At 37.6% G+C, this 23,494-nt stretch overlaps 1 long non-coding RNA gene and 1 pseudogene across 2 annotated transcripts in view; both read right to left on the bottom strand.

Annotated features, from left to right (window-relative positions):
* The window catches only part of LOC141504397 (uncharacterized), a 164,258-nt gene that overhangs the window by 15,788 nt on the left and 124,976 nt on the right, over positions 1 to 23,494 (bottom strand). The gene's annotated exons all lie outside the window — the stretch shown is intronic.
* Positions 1,002 to 1,916, bottom strand: LOC141514709 (small ribosomal subunit protein uS2 pseudogene; annotated as a pseudogene).

The raw sequence follows: 23,494 nt of genomic DNA, 5'->3' as shown, positions 1-23,494 counted from the left end.
TTAATAGTTTTATACATATAGATCTTTTCCCTATAGAAATTTAGAAGTATGCTCAAATAGTTACTAAACTGGGCATACCTTTGACCCAAGGATTCAACTACTGACATATCCCAAAAAGATCTGAATTGGTCCAGAGCTCCTTTGACAGTGTAGCTGTCTTCCATAGCCTCTTCAACATTTATTTACTTTTTTTGTCATCTACACCAATCTGATGGATATGAGGTAGCACTTCAGAATTGTTTGAATTTATTTCTTTCTTACCAGGACATTCCTTCATAATTTTCCCAATCTATTCCTACCTTCTCTCTCAAGATTTTACTCATCTCTTAATTTTCTGAGAAGACTGAAGCAATTGGACTGAAACAATTCCCCCATTTCTCTCCTCCTCTCCTCCAATTCTGCTAATACAACTCTTTTTCCTTTCTCCTTCTCTACTATTATGTTTTACTGAGATTAATCACCTCACCTATATGTACTCTCCTGCTTCCTTTGTGACCCTATTCCCTTTCATGCATCTTCAGTCTCTTCCTCTCTATTGCCTTCCTCCCCACCGATCACAAGTATACTATAGATACTTTCATCCTAAAAAAAAAAATAAAATATTTTCCTGGACTTAAGCTTATTTTCCTACATCTTTTTTTTTCTTTTCACAACCATATTCTTAGAAAAGTTAGCCTATACTCACTGGCTCCAAGTCTGGGTCACCCATTCACTTTATTCTCAACACTATCCAGTAAGAGTTTTGTTATAATCTCTTCCTATCTTAATCTATCCACTCTCTTAACTCATTTTTTGTCTGTACAACTCTCTTAAATTACCATGTCTCACAAACTGAAAGAACTTAGAAAATGTTAAATTGAATTTTTGTACTCTCATTGTCAAAGCACTTCTATTCTTAAAAAATCCAAATCATCCAGTGTCTCTCTATTGCCCATCACATAAAATTTAAATTCTTTTTTTTGTTAAAAAACCAATGTTTATTATTCCATCAGCATTTTTCCAACACTATTAGAGCATCTGGGTAAAACTTAGGACCACTCTGTGGTAGTTCCTACCCATTCAGTGGCCTGAGCAGTAGGAGCTGCAGACCAGTCCTCAGTAGCCGGCTGAGCACTCCAATCTTCAGTAGGGAACTGCTGAATGGGCACAGATGGCACCTGGATGCCCTCAGACCCATCAGCCACCTCTGGCTGAGCAGCAGTGAATTCTGGGGCAGGTGCAGTCCATTCACCCTGAAATTCCTCCTTTGTCACTGCCTTCTCAGCTGCGGCCTGCTCTTCCTTTTCAATCTCCTCTGGATCTCTGTAGAAGTAAAGATCAGGCATGACCTTCCATGGGTGCTCCCGGGAGATGGTACCACGCATCCGCAGGACTTCTCGGGCCAGCATCCACCACATCAGACCCACTGAGTGAGCTCCCTTGTTGTTACATGGAATGGCAATGTCCACATAGTGAAGTGGGGAGTCTGTGTTGCCCAGTGCAATGGTTGGAAGGTTAAAATATGATGCTTCAGTCAAAGGCTGATGATCTGCCCGAGGATCAGTGACCACCAAGAAGCGAGGCTCCTTGAAAGCTGGCTGGATCTGGTTAGTGAAGGTGCCCAGGGTGAAGCGTCCAGCAATAGGTGTGGCACCAGTGGCAGCAACAAATTTCAGAACAGCTCTCTGGCCAGTGTTCCTGGATGAGATGACACTAACATCAGCTGGATTTTCAATGGCAACAATGGCACAGGCTGCCAGCAGAAGCTTTTCCCAAGTTCTCTTCAAATTAATGATATAGAAGCCGTCACTCTTCCATTTGTAGATATACTGTTCCATCTGGAAGTCCAAATTGGTGCCACCCAAATGGGTGCCTGCAGCGAGGAATTTGAGGACACCCTCTTCCTTCATCTGCAAGACATCCAGGGCTCCGGACATTGTGAAAGTTTCCCTTGAAAGTTACGACGGAAACTGTGAACAACACCATATGGACCCCTCTTCTGGGCAGCACAGAAAGGGCAAATTTAAATTCTTAATGCTGATATTCAAGGTTATCTCAAACTGGTTTCAAACGTTTGTCCACTCTTATTTTAAACCACTTTCCTTCACATGTTTTAAATTCCAAACTCTACTGTTCACTAGTTTTTTTTTTTCTTATCCTACCATTTTTTTTCTGTCTTCATTCATGGAACAGATTTCTCTTCCACTTCCATATATCAGAGACCCCTGTCCTTACTCCTTCCTTAAATAATTTCTCACAGTATTTTACCGGGTTTTCTTTTACCCATATCACAGTCTTTCCTGTACCATCATACTTTTGAACATATTTTCTCCTTACTAGATTCTAGTTCCTTGAGGGTAGGACTGTGTCATTTTTCATCTTTTTATCTCTTGTACTTAGCATAATATCCTGGACATAATATGAATTCAACCATAGCTTATTAAATTGAATGGAATGGGCACAATTTTTTTTGTTCCTCATGCTGTTCTATGATTTATATTGACTGTAGACTTTAACAAGTCTCTTCGGGAGATTTGAATGAAATAATATGTATGATGTACTTTGCAAAATTAAAAGAGCTTTTTAGATGCTAGCTATTATTACTTTGGAAAACCTTCCCAGATGACACTTGGGCATTTGACCAGGACAGAGGGAGGTGATGGTGACCTTGATGAGGGACAATAAGGCTCCTGAAATTGGGTTCTGGAAATGTGCGTGTGTGTGTGTGTGTGTGTGTGTGTGTGTGTATGTGTGTGTGTGTTGGGTCTTCATATTGGGCTGCTGGTATTAGATAAACATATGTGGAAGAGATGGAAGACTTGCACAGTTTTCTGTCCTTCTATGGAGCAAAAAGATTCTTTTGATGTTATTTTTGAGTCAAACAGAGTATAAGAAGCATGTTCCATGAAAGCCATTCATTTATGTTCAAAGTTGAGCCCATTGCAGTGAAATGCAGTTCTATAAATTGTCCATGAGGTGTATATGAGTAGGTTAGTGAATGTCTGGTTTAATAAATCAGTGGCATTTCCCTTTTTTCAGACCAAAGACCCTAGCCAGTCAGTTTTTATTCTGTTTGCATTCTATCCCAGTTTTCAATTTCCTAAAGCCCATGTGATTTAGAGGTCAGGACTTATGAGGTGGTACTCTCTTGCTATGTGGTTGGATAGCTGGATTATTTTGCCTTCTTCTCCCTGCTCCTTTTCCTCTTCCCTTTCTTCTCAGGTGGCTTTCTTGTTTATGGATTGTTTTAGTTGTTATTATTTTAGGGATGGATGAATTTGCTGCCCTAAATTCACATAGCAAACCACTAGCTCCATTAATCAGTGACCTCATCAGATAACCAGGGTAGGCTGTCAAAGTCTAGGTCCTGATACTATATTTTCATCTTTTCCTTGGGTTTCATCCCTAAGTCTATTTCCCAATCTCTCCAGTCTCATGTTCCTGACAAGACCCTCCCATTCCAGCCAAAAGAGCCTTATGCTCTTTCAATAAAATTTTAAAATAAAAATCAATAGAAAATTAACTTCATATATAGGTTTAATAAGCCAGATACCACAGAGAATAGTGGTTGTAATATATTAAGAATATTAGCAGAGAGCACCAGTAATAACTTGAGAAGAGAACCTGCAATGAGAGCATGTATTATCCCAACTGTTGTTTCTATACCTTCTTAGTAAATAACAAAAAAAAAAGATAATTAGGTTTGGTTAATTGTTAGTTAGGAAGCAAACTGGTAGGGATGAGACTTTTAATGATCCCTAATGATCCTAATTTATGAGTTGAAGTGACCATTTATATAAGTGATTCCAGAGAGAGATGCCTCAGTAGAAACCTGACCAACCTGTCATGGAATTATAATATAGCAATGATTTGGTCATAGACTGTAACTCTTTCTCTGCTGAATGCTTAGTATCTGGTCATTGCTTGATCTGTTTTAATGATGGTCTCATTCTTCAAAACTTAAAAGAAATGGATGAGAGAAATTGCTATTCTTGATCTGATTCTGGTCACTAAAGAGAGATTGTTAAGTAGGAATTAATGCTGGGGGAAAAATAATTATTCCATCTTAAAGTTCAGAGAGTTAAGTATAGTTGAATATACCAACTAGATTTTGAGAGGACAGAAAAAAAGGCTTAGAGAAAAAAAAACCTAGTAGGATCTTATACAATGAAATTCCATAGGGGAAATTGTTCTAAGAGGGATAGAAAACTCTCAAGAATGCAATTCTGAAGGTGTAAACACAGCTGATTTTGATGAGGAAGAAAGGAAGGAGCTGTTTTAAATGAATGCACAGGGAACTACTAATCAACTTAGATTTTTAAGGAGCATACAGAACATGAAACAAAGGGCAAATGATTGATGATGAATATAAGACTATGGTACAATACTTCAAGAATAATGTGAGGATGCCTAGAATTCACAATAAACTCTTAGCTGATGATAGTGCCATGCTAAAGATAATAATTTTTTTAAAGTTATACTGGGGAAAAAAGAGAAGGTCCAAAAAAGTTATGGGATTTCTGCTTGAGTAATATGAGATAAGACTAATGGATTATGGAGAGAAGGAAGATCTATTTAAATTTGTCTTTGCTTATTTTTTTCTCTACTAAAGAAAATAATTTCATTGGTATTGATAAAACATAATGGTTGTTTGGGAACTATGTAAGAAGTCCTAAATATATAAGTGAAGTAAGTAGAAGTCATCTGATCAGATGAATTACATATCAGGGTACTGAAAAGACTTTCGGATATAATTATTGAATTGCTTGCCAGTGATCAATGGAAAAAAATGAAGCACTGAAGAGAGCCTCAAAGTTGAGCAAATGCCTGAAATAAAAAAAAAGTAAAGAATATTAAAAACTCACTGATTTTGATTAATGGCAAAAATTTAGACTTATTAAAGGAATGGTTTAGATTAGAAGCATTTAGAAAGAAAATCAATGATCACTAATAATTCATGGAAGACTAAATTCATTTCCCTTTTAGGAAGGTATGCTAGAATGTTAGCAATGAAGAATGCCATAGAGATTGTAAACCGAGATTTTAGCCAAGTATTTGATTAAATCTTTCATGTTACTCTTGTGTAGTAGATGGGAGTTCCATTATATTGATTCAGAACTGTTTGAATGATCAAGATCCTCAGAATAGTCATTAATTTAATAATGTCAGTTTGGACCAATGTCTCTAGTAGCACTTCCAAGGAATAATTCCTTGGCCATATGATGTTCAGCATTTATTTTCTCAATGACTTAGAGGAAGACAGAAATGGCATACTTATCAAATTTTCACATATGAGACTAAGAAGGATAGCTAAAATACTGGGTAACACAGTCATGAGCCAAAAATAGATTTTTGACTGACTGAATTTATGAACCAATATTTAGAACAAAATAAATATAATAGGGATAAGTATAAAATTGACATGGGTTGACAAAATAACTGAGTAAAAGTGAGTTGTGTATTAACAGCGTATGAAATTGCTCTGGGGTCATTTGGTGATTTGTGAGTCCAAGATGAGTCTATAGTCTGATAATGTACCTAAAAAAGAGAGGAGATTGGAGTATGATTGATTCAAATATTCCTCTGGGACACATGTTGTATAGACAACGAAATCTAGAACTTTAATGTCTTTAGCTAAAGGACACTTTAGCTAATTTAATAAATGAGCATTTATTAAGTATTTATTAAATAGCAGGAACTCTTTCATTATGAAATGAACCAGTTCATGACCTAATTTGCATTCTTCTTAGAGAATAGTGTAATAACTCCAGAAAGAACAGTTTTACTCAATAGTAGGGTTGGAAGCCAGATTTCAAGATATTGGGAAGAATGTGGAAGGTAAAGAAATGAAGGAATGAATATAGATCTCTTTCCTAAAATTTTGACTGTGATATAGAGGTAGCATGGCATAATAGACCAGTGTTAAAACACTAATTCTGACTCTTACCTGATGTATGATTTTGAGTAAGTCACTTAACCCCTATAATCATCAATAAATGGAAATAATAATAATAATAATAGCAATAAATACTAGCTAGTACCAATATAAGAGAATTTTTGTGAAGATCATATGAGATAATGCATATAAAGAATTTTGAAACATAAATTTGGGTTGTTATTAAAGGCAGAAGAAATATAAGATGATAAACTTGAGGAGATTTCAGATTTAACAGGTTTCTTAAGTATGGGTAGAATCTAAGCCTATTTAAAGGCAGCAGAAAAGGAGATTTGAGATAAGGAAAATTAAAGTTTACAGGGAGAAGTTGACTGAAGGGAGCAAACTTTTGCAGGTGATGGGATTAAGAGTACAAGTACAAGAGTACAATAAGAGTTTCTTCTTAGATTGGTAGAAATTATTGGGGCTGATATCCAAGGGATTTGAGTTTTAGAAGTGGGGAGAAGAGGAAGCTTATGATAGCCTCTATCTTCTTGATAAAGTGTGAAGTGATAGTCTTTGTGAAGAGGGTAGGTTGAGGTTTCATATAGTGGGCTGAACAAAGAAGAGAAGGTTTAGAACAATAGTTGTGTGATATGTGATTGAGAATCATTTATGAAAGAGGATTGCTATTTATCAGCAAATACTGTAGCTGAGATTAAATAAAAATTATGAGTAGACTCAGTCGGATGTTATGTGTCTTCCTTCTTGGTTCAGTAGCCCCGAGTAGAGTGAATAAGTCCTTAGAAGGTGAGGAATAAATCAGGGTTTGGGTTTAGCAATGATGTCAGCTTGGGCCAATGCCTTTAGTAGAGCTTCCAAGGAATCATTCCTTGGCTCTATATTGTTCAGCTTATTTTATCAGTGATTTAGAGGAAGACAGAGATGGCATGGGATTAAGAGTACAAGTAGCAGGGGCAGCTAGGTGGTGCAGTGGATAGAGCACTGGCCCGGGAGTCAGGAGTACCTAGGTTCAAATCTGGCCTCAGACACTTATTACCTAGCTGTGTGGTCTCCGGCAAGCCACTTAACCCCATTTGCCTTGCAAAAACCTTAAAAAAAAAAAAGAGTACAAGTAGCAAATTTTCACATGATATGAGACTAAAAAAGATAGTAGTGTAGAGATATGAGTACAGATTAGAGGATAATAAATTTGAAATGGTTAAGATTATGAGGAGAAGAAAGTAAAACCAGAGCATGGATGATATGCTGGAATAGTAAATGGGAGGGATGGGACTATAGAACTCAATGATGATAAAGAATAGGCCCCAGGGGAGTAAATTAGGGGGGAGAGATGGAAGTCTGGAAAGTTATGATCTCAGAGAGGAATCTAATAATGGTAAAACTATTGCTTTTGATGGTGATATCAAATGGTGGTGGTTGGAAAAAAATGTAGATCAGTCAAGTTTGGGATTTTTGAGGGGGCCATAACATGTATATTGAATCCCCCAAATATGAAAACACGGAGTTAGGATAGAGATGAAGACCATGAACCAGTTGCTGAACTCCATAATAAAGAGGCAAAAATGATCTGGGAATTAGTAGGTAAATAATTGCAATCAGAATCTAGAAGGGATTATATAGACAAATATCAGGAATCTCAAAGGAATAGAAGTTGCTCAGTGATGGGGACAAAAGGATGTACTGGAAGTGGCAATGAAGAACAAGGGATATATTGTAACTCTCATCCTTCTTGACTTAATGTTTCTGAAGACATACAAGAAATCACTTCTTGTTCTCTAGAGGGTGACCAGGAAATCAGTATTTACTGGGGAAAACCAGGTTTTCCCCAGAGTGTAAAATGGGAGAAAGGAACAATACAAAGGCAGATTGTTTACAATAGGTCCAGGGTTCAAGATAGCACAATGGAACTGGAGGGAAGCTTGGGACAGGGACTGGGAGGGGTAGGGCTAACCCAGATGAGCATTAGAGAGCAGACAGAAATGTCACCAATAAGTAGTCCAATTTCAAATCACAAGAGAAGAGGAGGAAGGGAAAAGAGAAGGAGGAATTATTTGGCTAGTCAAAGAATGATGGGTTGATTATTTTAACTTTCCCAGTAAGCAAGGGCAGCTCAGCCCCAAGTCCTGGCTTGAATGTTGATTTTCTCACCCTCCCAGCTGGCGGAGGTTCTGGGTCAAATACAGTGCAGCCTTCCAAACAAGTTATGAAGTTTAAAACTGAATAGAGTTGGACTGGATTTTCAGGCATGAAAGTTTAGTTACCACGACTTTATTGATTGAAGTTAACTTTAATCTCACTTATTAGGAGTGAATGGACCTGATTTAGGCATGTCCAGTTTTGAAACTTCCCCAAATCATAGAATTAATACTATCAGTCTATTTTAAATGACATGTATTGATTATATAGACAAAGTGATATGTAATTTCTCAGTAATGAACAAAACAACCTCTTGGATCAGTATTGACAACAAATTCACGCATGCCCTTGTAATATAACTTGAGAGAAATAAACCTTCTTTTATTTTGATGAAATTATTGATTATAGAATCACTGTTTAAAAGATCAGGTAATCTAAGAATATTTGCTATGAAGGAAAGAGCACTAGATTTGCAGTCGAGAGAACTGACTCTGCCACTGAATCATAGTGACATCTTGGGCCAGTCACTTCTTCACTACTATGGGCTTCAGTTTTTTCATCTGTAAAAGAGGAATAATGTTTGTATATCCTACCTCATGGGTTGTGAGGATCAAATAAGATAATGAATGTAAAGTGCTTTCCAAATTGTAAATCCTTATATAAATATACACTTTTTTAAGGAGATGGGGTGGGGAAGCAGTTTTCCACTAGCTTCCTTTAGAAATTCCTTCCACCAATGCAAAGGAGAACCTTTTTTTTTGCAACTTATATATAGTAGATGACTGTCAGATCAAGGAAGTCTCAAGGCTTTGCTAAAAGATCAGATCTATCTATATCCTCTAGTTCTCTTTGATGTCAAATCCAGATGCCATGAGAGCAGGAGTAGAAATCTTCCCCAGATCTTCTGATCACACAATAATTATCATAACAATGAAAGCCTCTGAATATTGAAGAAACCAACTTAAGAGTTAGATTTGAGTTCAAGTCTAGCTTCTGATATGAACTAACCATGTAATCCTAGGCAAATCATTTATTATTTCAGTGTCCCCAAGCAATAGAGACCACCTGCTATAGCACAAGATGTGACTTCTTGAATATCTTCAGAAACATTAATCAAAAAGAATAAGAACTACAATATATCCCTTGTTCTTCATTGCCACTTCCAATCTATCCTTTTGTTCCCATCACTCAGCAACTTCTATTCCTTTGAGATTTATGATATTTGTCTATATAATCCCCCTCTAGATTCTGATTGTGATTATTACCAATTCCCAGATCATTTTTGCAACTTGTATGTAGTCAGTTCTAATAAATAGGTAAATAAGAATTTAGTAAGTGTTTTACTATTTGCCAGGCATTGTACTAATGAAAGCCAAAAACAAACTAGAAGACAAAAAACAGTTCCTTCCCTCAAGGAGGGAAAGGGGAACTAGTATGTAAATAACTAGGTGCATATAAAATATATTCAGAGAAGACCAACCCTCTGAGAGAGGCAGACATTGGCAGCTAGAGGAACCAGAAAATATCTGGTAGAAAGTGAGATTTGTACTGAGTTTTGAGGGAATATAAAAAAATATCTAAGAGGTGGAGGTGAAGGGGGCATAGATTGTTTTGGCTATTGGGGGGGAAGTGAGAAATGGAATTTCTAGTTAGAGAAACTGTAAGTAAGCCAAGTTATTGGAACATAGAGTACATTAATAATAGCTAATCTCATTTAATCCTTATAACAACCGTGGAAAGTAGGTACTATTATTTTCCCCACTTTCCAGTTAAGAAAACTGAGACAAACAGAGGTAAAGTGACTTGCCCTGTGTCACATAGCTAGTAAGTGTCTGAGGTCAAATTTGAATTCAAGTTTTCCTAACTCTAGACCTGGCATTTGTTCCACAGAAGAATCAAATTGTAAGAAGGCTAAAAGGATGGGAAGGAGCCAAGTTATAAAGAATTTTAAGTGCTAATAAATGAGTTTATATTTGATACTACAGATAACAGAGGGGAAGCATCAGACCTGCACTTTAGATAAATCACTTTGTTAGCTGAGTAGAGGGTGGATTGAAGTAGAGAAGATGAGTTAAGAGACTAGGAAGAAGGCTAATGCAAGTCTATGGCAATATAGTAGTTGAGAGGAATTAGAATTGTGACTCTCTGAGTATAGAGAAGAGGATGAATATGAGAGATGCAAAGCTAGAAAGAGCTCAGTTTGACAAATTTGAGATTTGGATATGTGAGGAGACTGAAAGCAAAGTTGTAGACTTATGTACGTGAGCGGAGTGGTGCTCTCAACAGTAATATGGAAGTTGGGAAGAGGAGAGGGTTTAGGGGAGAATGGGAATGAGTTTTGTTGAATTTAAGATACCTGGGGCAGCTAGGTGGCACAGTGGATAAAGCACAGGCCCTGGAGTCAGGAGTACCTGGGTTCAAATCCAGTCTCAGACACTTAATAATTCCCTAGCTGTGTGGCCTTGGGCAAGCCACTTAACCCCATTTGCCTTGCAAAAAGCCTTAAAAAAAAAGATACCTTAGGAGTCCAGTTTGGGCTGTCAAAGGCAGTGAAGAGATGTGACCAAAGATTAGAAGAGAGATTAGGGAATCAACTGCAGAAAAATGATATTGAATCATGGGAACTGCTAAGATCACCAAGTGAGAAAGAATGGAGTCAAAAGAGAAGGGGGGGGGCATGACCTTATGGGAAATCTACAATTAATGTTTATTAGAATTTAAAAATTCAACTTGCCATTTGAGAATTGGTTCATATCAGCTTAGGTCATATTTATTGGACCATATCATGTAGCATTTGGTAAGATGACTTTCAGATCAAGGAAGTTTAAAGGCTTTCCTAAAAGATCAGTTCTAGCTATATCCTCTAGTTCTCTTTGATGTCAAATCCAGATGGCATATGAAGAGCAGGAGCAGAAATCTTCCCCAAATCTTCTGATCACATAATAATTATCATAACAATGAAAGTTACTGAATATTCAAGGAGCCAGCCTAAGAGTTAGATTTGAGTTCAAGTCTAAGCTTCTGTCATGAACTAACCATGGAATCCTAGGTAAATAATTTTTCTTTCAGTGTCCCTGAGCAATCTGCCAGGGACACTGCCAGATTTGATCTCAGGTTTTCCTAATCCCAGGTTCAGCACTCTATCCTCTGCCCTGCTTAAGTATCTCTAATGGTAGATTATTGCATTGTAAAAATTGATGATAATGATAATTTTGTTGAAGATGAAGAATTCAGAGGAACATGAAGGGAAGATTTTTGTGAACTGATGCAAAGTGACAAAAAGAACCAATGAATAGAACAATGTAAATGGAAAGAACAAAGAAATGAAACTAAATTCTATGTAATCATAATATCCAAGTAGGTTGACTTCAGAATAAAGTTCAGAAAATGCACCTCCTTTCTTTCTTTGTAGTGGTGAGAGATTATGATGTATAATAATTGTGCTATCATACACAGCTGATATTTGAGCAGTCATCTGATAAGAGTACTGGACTTCGAGTCAGAAAGATTCCGGCAAGGGGCAGTTAGGTGGCACAGTGGATAGAGCACAGGCCCTGGAGTCAGGAGGGGACCTGAGTTCAATCTAGCCTCAGAACCTAGGCAAGTCACTTAATCCTATTGCCTTGCAAAAACCAAAAACCAAAACCAAAAACATAAACTCAGGTTTAAAACCTACCTCAAACACTACATTATCTCAGGCATGTAATTTAATTTATCCAGGCCTCAGTTTCTTCTTAATTAAATGAGAGGTTTGGATTCAATGACATCAGCAATTTTGATGGCTCATAGTGAATAACAATTGATTCTCTTGTTTTTGGCCAGAAAGCCAAAAAGCCAAAGTGTTCCCCTCCCAGGTTCATTTTTTTTGACTATGCAAAAGAGGTCATCCCCTCCCCACCCCTATTTCTTACTTGCCTTAATCACTGAATAGGCGATGCCTCAGACAAAGTGAGACTTAGGAAAGATCTTATCTTAAAAAGGCCCAGGTCTCCCACTGAATCAGGGGCATCTCCAGTTGTCCTGATCTATTATCTTGTCACCGTATCCAGATGGTTCTGGAGGAGAAAGTGAGGCTGGTGATTTTGCACATCCCTCCTTGATGTCTTGGTCCTCATCAAGAACAATGGACAAACAATGATGTCACAGTTAAACTCTTACATACTAGACTCCATTCTTCTATATGATGCCTTTTTTCCCTTCCTTGCTTCCTTCCTCTACCTCCCTCCTTCCATCCCTCCCACTCTCTCTCTCCCTTCTTTCCTTCCTTCCTTTCTTCCTTTCTTTGTTTCTCACATGCCTCAGGGGAAATATGACTCAGTAGCCTTCCTTAGATTCTCCATGTCCTCGTCTTGAAAATCCATCTTTAATGCCACCTTGCATCAAATAGCCAGTTCCTTGCTCTTTTCCTTTATGAAAAGTCTTAATGTGGCATTTAATCATTTCACCTATCAGGGTGAGCTGAAAGGACAGTGGGATTTGCTGAACACTGTGGAAAAGTAATCAGTTGCTGTCTCCAATGGAGCCCAAGTTGGTGGAGGAGGGGACATGATGCCACCGATGCAGTCTTATTTAGTCATGAAATGATGCGGCATTAAATGGACCCCAGGGAGAGTCCATGGACCATATGTTGCCTTCGGCTTTCATTTTTGGATTCCTTCACACTCTCCCTATTTGTATGGAAGCTTTCTCATGAATCTGTATAGAAAGAATTAATTGAGTTTCTGTGTGGAGACAGAGCAGAGACTTAATTTTCTGCTTAATTTGCCCTTGCTTGCCCAGGGAACAGCTTTGGCATGTTGCTGTGCTTGCCATACTTCTGAGACTTCTGTGTAGAAACAGGAGCCTCTTGGACAGCCCTTTATTTGGGGGGCTATGGGGAACATCCTGAAGCAATTTTGTTCTTGGCTCTCTGCAACAGGGTAAGATAGGAATTCTGGAGTTTACTTCCCTGATCTCAGAGCAGAATGAAGAAAGGGGAGCTTGAGAGGGTCTCTCAGTGATGGTGGCAAGTAGATCCTGAGCAATTCATTAAGCTATCTAGCCTTGGAGCTCTGCTTTTCTTGAAAAGAATAGAACTTGGGTTCTAGCAATAGACATTTTCCTTGGGTCAGAGAAAACTTGAATGTAGAAAGGTAGTCAGTGTGGTTGGTGGTGATGGGACTAGAGTTGTATTACTTAATGTCTATTAGAATTTAGAAGTTCAACTCCACCTCTGTGGTCTGATGGATATGACTTAGGCTGATATGTGACAATCATCAAGTAGAAATTAATATCATTTGTTCTTATATCCCCTTCATTTTGAGTATATCCCTTTCTCCTTACCCATCTAACCTGCCTTTTGATAAATAAGAGAGGAAAAGTAGTTTAGCAAAACTGCTGTTGTCATTGAGTTCAATCCTCTCATTTTGCAGATGAGAAAACTGAGACCTAGATAGGTTAAATTACTTGCCCTAGATAATGAAATGTTTGAGGTAGGAGTTGAACCTGAGTCATTCTGACTTGAAGTTCAGGACTTTATCAGTTGACTGCTCAGATATCAGCAGTGTCTGATAGTACAAGCATTATTATATATCATAAGCTCTCACAACCACAAAGAAAGAATGGAGGTATATTTTCTGAACTTTTCTCTGGAGTCACTTTACTTGGATATTATGATTATATAGAGTTTATTTTCATTTCTTCATTCTTTTCATTTATATTGTACTAGTCATTGAGTATATTATTTTCCTTGTCCTTTTTGTCATTGCAGTTCACATAAATCTTCCTGTGCCTCTTAATTTTTCATCTTCAACCACATCATCGTCATTTTTTACAGTATATAGTAATCTTCTATTAGTGGCAGTTTAGGTCAGGGCAGTGGATAGAGTGCTGAGCCTGTAGTCAGGAAGACCTGAACTCAAATCCAACTTCAGATACTTGTATAACCCTGGATAATAACCTTGGGCAAATTACTTAGCCTCTCTGTTTGCCTGGGGAAAGAAATGGTAAACCACTCCAGTATCTTTGCCTAGAAAACCTCTAGACAGTATTGCTGTGTTACGGTTCACAGGGTCATGAAGAGTCAGACAAGACTGAAGAGTCTGGACAGTTACTGAAGGAAACTAGGTGGCAACAGTGGATAGCACATTGACTCTGGGGTTCAAATCTGACTTCAGACACTTTACTAGTTGTGTGATCCTGAACATGTCATTTAACTGTGCTTGTCTAGGTTCCTCATCTGTAAAATGAGTTGCTGAAGGAAATGGTCAACCATTCCAGTATCTTTGCCAAAAAATAGTACAAATAGGATCATGAAGAGCTGGAAAAGACTAAAAATGATGGAACTACAATAAATCTGTTTCAATCATTTACCACATTTTTTTAACCATTTTTCCCAGGGCATGGTAATCTTTATTTCTAGTTCTTGAATTTCACAAAAAGAGGAATATTTTGATACATAAAAACCTTTACTATGTTGGTCTTTGATCTCCTTGTGCTATATGTCAAAGTCAATTTGTGAGAGCCCTTTCACTTAAAAGGCTTCCATTGGAAGTGACATCTTAGTTGTTAGTACTTCCTTCCTTCAGCAACTGAGAGGCATAGTAAACATAGCAATGGATTTGGAGCCAGGAAGACCTGTTAGGCAAGTTACTTAATCGCTGTGTGACTCAGTTTCCTCATCTGGGGAATAATAATAATAGCAGCTTGCCAAGATTATGAGGATAAAATGAGATCACATTTGTAAAATATTTTGCAAACCTTAAAGTGCTCTATAAATACAAGCTATTATTTAACAATTATTAAATTATCTTGCACTTAGCTGTTTAAATGTGGTGTCCTTGTAGAATACCTGTCTTTAGGGAAGGTCCTCTTTTTGATTTTATCTTTGAATCATCTGTGCCTAAAAAATTTATTTTTTTCATCTGGAACTATAATTTTATCAAAGTTGATATGAAAGCTTGCCTTCCCCATCGAATTAGGGAGTAGACCAGCAATTTCTCTGTAATAATAATAATAATAATAATAGAATCAGTCATCAATTGAGAGGTTTCAGTGACTTTCCAGAATTCCATAGAGGTTATATGTCAGAAATAAAATTTGACCCCAAGTCTTCTGACTCCAAATCTCCAATCCCTCACTATACCACACTAGATACTGCATGAATGTGTTCATGTCTCAATTATTTAAAATTTGCTTTTAAAAAACTGCAACCAAAAATGGAGGAAGTTGAAATGTGTTTTTTTCAGCCAATATGCTTTTACAAGGGTATGACCCTATGGAGAGGTTCATTTTCTTGTTGTATAATTCCCAGATCTTAACCCTGTCTTTGTTAGACTGTGTTTTTAGTCTCTTTGGGAAAAATGACAAGCCCAATATGATTTTGAAGTATATGCCTCACTGTGCAGGATATAACAAAGTCTGGCATCACTATCGTGCATCTGCATGTAACTTGGATCCTGAGTGTCAGAAAATTACACATATAGCAAGCAGATGATCAAAGTAACTCATATCCTCTTGGGTTAGACTTGATTTTCAAGATTTAAATAGACCAGACCTGCTGTTTTCTGAATCATTTGGAGATATCCAGTCTTCCATTAAAAATAAAAACAATTCCATTCAAAACTCCTGAAGAAACTTGACTCAACAGCTAAGTCATAGCCAATCTTTTTATTCTATTTTCTAGTTTGTGACTGCTTCACCTCTAGCAAAGTTCTGGCTTTATCTGAGGGTCCATAAAAATGTTCTCTGGACTCCAAAAAGCACAAAATCTGTTTGTTCACAGAATGCATTTTTAATTCTTCTTCCTTTTGCTTGATAGGACAGATTTTGTGTGTGTGTGTGTGTGTGTGTGTGTGTGTGTGTGTGTGTGTGTGTATGTGCATTTGTACTTTAGAGTCCTTTCTTCCTTTTCAAATGGGAACAGAGAAAATTACCTTCTTTTTTCAGTAATTATGAGAACCCACTTTTATTAGCATCTTGGGTATCATTCAACAACCAGGATAAGAGTAGCTCTTAGGAGAAAGTCCTTTCCAGGAAGAGATTTCAAATCTTCATTTTAAAACTTATTTTCATATTATTGAATATAGGGAATGAAACATAAGTAGAAAGAAGTACTGTGCTATTTTTATTTGTTTTTTTCTGCAGTTGACTTATTTTCTGGCCCTGGGCCTATGAACTAATCCATATGGTTGTCTTAAGCCATTTGTCTGATCTAAAAAGGGTTTTGTTGATTTGTCTGTGTCTATTTAATTTCTGACCTGAGCACTCAGTTGAAACTGCTCTCAAGAGTTGCCAATGATCTCTTAATTACCAAAAACTAATGACTTTTTCTTAGTCTTCATTCTTCTTAACCTTTCAGTAGCCTTTGACACTTTCCCCTGTTGCATTAGCTCTTTTCTTCAAGTTATTATGGCATCAGTTCTTTTCTAGTCTCTTCCTACTTGTCTGACTGCTTCTCAGTTTCCTTTGCTTGGATCATCATTTGTGTCATACCTATTCATTGTGAGAATACCCCAAAGCTCTGTCTGGTGACCCCTTTTCTCTCTACTTTCTGATGACATTGTCTTTATACATGATATACTATCTCTCATCCCTTTACCTTTGCACTAACTGTTCTCCATGCCCCAAGCCTTGGCCAATCAATTCAATCAGACCTAATCCCTATTCATTATCAAAAGTGCCTACTCATTATGCTAGGTACTCAGATTAAAAAGATAAATGAAAATTTTTCCCTGACCTCACCTCACAAATGCATTGCATGTGTCAAGGGAATCGTAAGAATGAAGAGGTTTTGGATAATCACTGTTGGAAAAAAAACATCTCACAGTGCATACCCCAGAGAGAAAGGATGAGTATTGTTTCAATATATAAAGAAAAGGATCAATATTGTTTCAATATATGAAGAAAAGCATAAGGAGCCCTGATTAATCTTGACCTTAGTCAGAGTCAGTCCAAACATGCATTGTGTTGCAGAATTATATAAAACATATGTTTCATTGTTAACTTTTGATGGTCTTCACAGCACATGCTCATTCTGTATTTTTTGGAACATCATCAGTAGACTTTTGGGGGGACAAAGACACAGTTCCAAGCAAGATGTGAAATGTCTAAAATTTTTATTATTCATGCTGTCATTTCTCTATCTTGAAATGCACAACTGAGAGCAGAGCTGGGGACAAGTTACTTTACTAACTTCCTAATTATCAGTGCTATGCCAAAGTGGATAGGGTGGTCATTGGAGGTCTTCAAACAGAAGCTGGCTGTTGAGAATGTTATAGAGGAGAATCTTGGTCAGTAATGGATTGATCCAGTTGATTTTTGAGGTGCTTTCCCACTCAGAGATTCTATGATTCTATGAAATATTATTCATCATTGTACTGAAAGATTAGGTAGATGTCAAGTCAAGCCAATCAAGTCATACTTTTTAAATGCCTTATTATGTGCCAAGCATTTGGGTTATAGAGGCAAAAAAGAAGTCCCTTATCTCATTTTAATCAAGGAAATAATTTGTAACCAACCAGGTGCATAAAAGATTTTACATATATATATATATTATATATATTAGATGGAAGGCAATCTGAGAAGAAAAGGAAAGTTTTTAATCACAGAATCATAAAATATCAGAGTTGTAAGGGGCCTTAAAGATCATCCAAGTCTTATATGATTCTCTAATATGGCATCACTACCATCTGGTCATTCAACCTCTGCTTAAACACCACAGTGAGGGGAGAACCTTTGCTTCCTGTTTTTGTAAGCTGCCCTGGACTGGAAAAATGATAATTATGACTTTTTTTTTCTTTCCTGATTAGAATTCAGTCTGGTGCTCCTTATTGGTCCTTATGGGGAGTATATGATGGAGAGAAGATAAAACTGCTACTTCTTACTCCTCTATCTTTGAATCCTTTCTTTCCTGAGGCAGTTCACTATATTTTGAACAGCACTAAATCATAGAACCATAGAATCAGAGAAGACCTTTGAGGTCATTGAATTCAATTGTCTTGTTAAATAGAGAAGAAAAATGATGTCCATGGAGGAGTATTGAATTCTACAAAGCCCCACAGTGAGTCTGTGGAAGATCTGTGATTTGAATCTAGTTTTCAGAGTCTTGGAGTAGGGTTCTTTCCACTGTGTCACCACAGAATCCTTAATAAAATGCTCCTATTTACTCTGTACTATGTACTATGCATCGATGAAGTTGCTGGCAAGTGCTGTGCATCAGTAACTACAAGAAACCTTTAATTGGTCTGGCTTCCCTTATCATGATGAGGCAGGTGATGTGTGGCTCATCTTTGAGGGAATTCATAAAGAAAACTGGTTGCAGTTGGCAAGCAGCTGCTGTGCCAGGGTTTGGTTGACAGAAGGCAGTAGTGTCTTGAAGATCTGTGTGAAGAAAAAGATGAACACATTCTTTCATTCCAAAGATTGTGTCAAGCTGGCAGAGAACTCTGTATTTCCTCAGCTTTCCCTGCTCCCCACATTTTCCCAATAAACTTTCTTTGTGCAGGTCAACTCCATTGACAATTCCAATTTCTTTCAGACAACAAAGGGTGTCAAAAGGTGCCAGGGCCACCACTCTTAATAGAATGTTATTCACTGTGACCCTGAGGGGCTTGTGAGTTTATTTGTGGGAAAAAGACTCCTTGAATGCCTAAGTTAAATTCAATTCGGAAAATATTTTTTAAGTGCCTATTAGGTGCTTCTGATAAAAACATTAGAAACAAAACAGTCCCTGCCCTCTTGTAAACATATATTCTACTGGGAAGGTACAACATATACTTAAACAAATAAATAAAAAACATATTTAAAGATAATAATAGTAATGAAGACAGAGCAGGCATTGAAGCCAAGATGACCTAAGTTCAAATCCTGACTGGTACATACTGACTATGTGACACAAGATCACTCAGTGTTCTAGGCAACTATCAGTATGAGATAAAATGGACCCCTTAGTAGAGCAAGTTCTTCACCAGGAACTTTGATACAGGTCTTAGCCTATCCCTCTCTAAGCATATGAACTGGGGCGTTTCTTCCTCACACCTACAACAGGAAGGGGCTCTTCTGCTCTGACTTAGGCACAAAGCCCAGAAACCAGGTTCAGTCCTGGAGAACTCTGTCCTCTAAAGAAAGGAGGTGGGTTCTCTCTTTTTTTAGGGTTTTTTAGGGTTCTTTTTGTAAAACAAGCAAAAACCCACCCCAGCAAATTTAGATTAGTTCTAGACAAGGGACAATCACTTGTATTTGGAGGTGGAATATGGGAGATGGAATGTCACATAGGAGGGAAGATAGATGGCTAAGTCAGTTTGACTAAGTTCAATTTGACTAAGTAAAGTGAGTAGAGGAATATGAAATGAGATTATTAAGACATGTAGAAGTCATATTGTGGAAGACTTTAAATACCGATAGAGTAGTTTGTATTTTTTCCCAGAAGGAAAAGGAGTTCACAGAAGATTTTTAAGAAGGATTGTGATCTGGCTTGATCTATGTATTATGAATATCAGTTTGGCTGTATGAAAGATGAATGGGAGAAGATAGAACCTGAAAGCAAGAACAAGTTCAAGGCTATGGCAATGGATCAAGTTACAGGTGATGAATTTATGAAGTAGGGTAGAAACTGTGTGAGTGAGGAGAAGGGATGCATCAGAGAGATTTTGAGGAGATACAGTCAACAAGATGTAGAGCCTGACCCTCAGGTATCACTTAAGCATCACAGTGTTAATATGGAGAGGGAGTGGGGCTCAGAACCCAGGGAACTGGTAGTTAGAATTCATCTGGAACTACCTCTGAAAGTAGCCACTGTAGTATGGTACATATTACTATTGTCCATCATAGCTTATAAAGTCCACAGAACCATGTCTTAACTGATTGTCGGCAAGACAATTCTTCACATTGAGGGAATAAATGTGATGGAGTACTATTGTTCTGGAAGAAATGATGAGCAGCTGGACTTCAGAAAAGCCTGGAAAGACTTGCATGAACTGATGTTGTGTGAAGTGAGCAGATCCAGGAGAATATTGTACATATTAACAGCAACACTGTGAGATGATCAACTATGATGAACTCAGTTTCTCTCAATAGTTCAGTGACCAAGGGCAATCTTAAAGACCTGTGTCATCCACATCCAGAGTCTGAATGTAGAGCAAAGCATATTATGTTTACTTTTTAAGTTTTTTCCTTTCTTTCTCATAGTTTTTCCCCTTTAGTTCCAATTCTTCTTTTACAACGTGACTAATATAAAAATATGTTAAACATGATTGTATATGTACAACCTATATCAGATTATTTGATGCCATGGGGAGGGGGAGGGAAGGGAAGCTGGTAGAAAAATGTGGAACTCAAAAGCTTACAAAAAATGAATGCTGAATACTATCTGTGCTTGTAAATGGAAAAAATAAAATAAAACAACATTTTAAAAACTATTCTTCATGAATTATTTTTACTGCTTTTTTACCTCAGGTATTGCTGATCAAGCTAAAACAGAGCAGGAGAAACCCCACCTTTGTAAAAGTTATTTGCCCAGATTTGTAGAATACAAGCTCCTTGAAGGCAGAGAACGTTTTATGTTTTTCTTTGTATTTCTAGGATCTCACACAGCTGTCTGGAACTGTAAATTATAGCATCTAAACAAAGAAGAGTACTAAAGTTAGGGGAAGGTAAGGTGAATGAATTAATGAATTTATTAGGTATTTTACTGTGTGTTAAGGTTGATAGGAGGTACAATGCACTAAAGCTTACATTTAAATGGAAAGGGGAATTTGATGCCATTCTTTTATCCTATCTACTTTGCTAAGGGAGGGCCATTTTCCCAGATATATATATATATATACACATATATATATATTATTTACACTTCCTTGATATTTTAATCAGCTATTCCAGTCAGTGTCTTGAACCTGTTACTGTTTTAATTCACTTCTAGTCCCAACCACTTTCTGTACTATTTAGATGCAAAATCATTAAAGTAGGTACACACCATCCTTGCTCCTCATAGGGCAATTTAGATGTGCCTACATGTCCTTTAAACAATATACTCTCCCATTTTAAGAGATGAACAAGAAAAATAAGACCTCATCTAGCTGGATACCTACTCCAATACCTGATTGTGGGTTCTCAAAAGTTATGCCAGTGGCTGGACCAAGCTGGAAAATCCATGAAGATGGATGAGGCAAAAATGGATGGTATACCTGTTGCCTAAGGGATGGGGCAGAGATAGATAGTCTAACTGATGTCTAAGGGATGGGGCAGAGATGGATAGAATACCTGTTGTCTAAGGACTACCATCGGACTTGCTGATTGATTTTTTTGGGGCAACATTAATTTTTTAACAAATACACACAGACACATCTATTGATACCCTTTTTTAAAAAAAATCATTGTCATTTCCAAACATAGCCCTCTTCTACATGGTGAGCTATTCTTTGTAACAGAGAATAAAAAAGAGGAAAAAAAATTCAGCAAAATCAAACAACAATTCAGTTGAATATGACAATCTATACAATGTTCCACTCCATAGCTTCCCATCTTTGCAAAGAAGGAAGTGCATTCTATTTTCTCCTCTTTAGGGTCAACCTTGGTTAGACACATCAACTCCTAAAGCTCATATAGAAGGGTTGTGATGGATATGAGTGGGAGGGAATATCTATATCAGTGAAATCACAGATCCTTGAAGTATCTGAGGAATATATAGCAAGATATGATAAAAGAGAGGGTGCAAAATTCTTTCCTATTCATAAGGAGCCTCCTCCTGAACTGGTAGCCAAAGTAAAGATTTTACCCAATAACACTTTGTTTCCCTGAACCTACTCCTTCTCCTCTTTTTCTTCACATCCTCAACACACTTTGTATTTTCTATGGAAGCAGCTGGTTCCTTGCTCTTCTGGTGTGTCTGTATTTTAAAGCTAATAATGTGTCACAAAATACAGACTCCAAAAGTGAAGACTTCCAGCGTCTTGACTATTCAGCTGGCTTCAGGGCCATTTAGGAAGCAATGGGAACCTGCCTCCTTGTTGCTCTAAATGGCAAATTTAGCAAACACAATATGGGAAAATTGCCCCAAATTGGATGGATTAATGTAAGGATGTGAGATGAACTACAGCAAATGCTGTAATCATACACAATAGTGATGATGAATGGAGGGAAATGAAAAGTCCTTGGGCGACTCTGGCAGCCCCATGTTGCTTACTTGTTCCCACCCAGACACCCTTACATGGTATTTCCAAACTGATTTTGTTGATCAAATCTTACTACTGTCATCACATACTTTATGATCCTAGTCTCAGTTAAGCAAATTCTTAGAATTCAGTCATTCTTCTAGAGGTCTGGGGAGGAGCTCAGTCTCCTAATTCTCCCTATCCCATATCCCCCAAGTGATGATATAAACCCAAACATTGTGAAATGTTGGCCTCCTGCCCTGTACTCTCTCCTCCCCAAATCTCTTGATCAATAGAAGCAAAAGGTTGCTGAATTGCCATCTTGTCTTCAGGGGTTGTTTTTAGAGTGGGTTGTGTGAGCAATACTTTCTAGAAATTTTGCCTAGTGGTCTACCATTTTGGGAATTCACCTAACTTTGGGTATGCTACCCATAATATCCAATGACATTGTCAGGCCTCGGATTCTGTATTTTGGTAAAGGCATAACTAGAGTACTTGTGGGCCTTCTATATAGAAGCTTTAACGAGATTGTCACTGCAGTCCTTGAATGGATTCTCTGTGGTATTAGGTATAGTGATGGCCAAGCCATCCATCAGAAACTCAAGACTTGTGAGTACCCATTTTGGCTCAATCTCTCGTTGCCATCTTGCTCATGTTTTACATAATGCTCAGACCACTACACATGGAGCGTTTACAGAGAACTGGGAGAGCCAGTTGATAGAATGAGCTTGGTAGAAACTTCCTGCTAGGGTTTATATTTGTTTCAGAAATGAAGCTGGGCACCATTCTGTTGGTTAGTTATGGATAGTGTGGCAGAGAGAGGAGGACATTGAGGCAAAATTCAATTCAATTCAATTCAAGCAATGTTTTTATTTTTATGCTGTGAATCAAAGTCCAAAAATGTAGTGATCCCTGTTCTCAAGGATCTTATATTCAACTAAAATGTTGGAGAATGGCCTAGAAAGGGGAGATAACTCCCTGTGACCAAGGCAAAAAATGAGCTCGAAAAGGGGGAGGGAAAAAAACCAGAGGCTCCAAGTGAGTTGAGTGACTGTTAGGAAAGCAAATGTTTTCATGGTTTCCCTGCTTTAAACTCTGCACTTCTCTTGATCTGAGCACAGCGACCAGTTTTGGGGTTACAGAGAGGAGTAATTGCATGCACTAATCCTGGTTCTTACATGAAGTTCAGATACAGTGGGATTTTCCACAAGACTCTGAGGAACTTTGTGGTCAGGGAGCAAGTGATAGCCTTGAAATAAGCAAGAGTAGCTAGTGGCCTATCTGGTCACCACATCTGATGGAGGCCAGCCAGTGGCGCTTTTCTCTTTTGGGGTTAGATCGGTGTGTGGGATGG

Source organism: Macrotis lagotis, chromosome 1, assembly GCF_037893015.1.
Source record: "Macrotis lagotis isolate mMagLag1 chromosome 1, bilby.v1.9.chrom.fasta, whole genome shotgun sequence".
NCBI lineage: Eukaryota > Metazoa > Chordata > Mammalia > Peramelemorphia > Peramelidae > Macrotis > Macrotis lagotis.
Note: the sequence above shows the minus strand (reverse complement) of the source record. Positions and strands in the feature narration are given on the sequence as shown.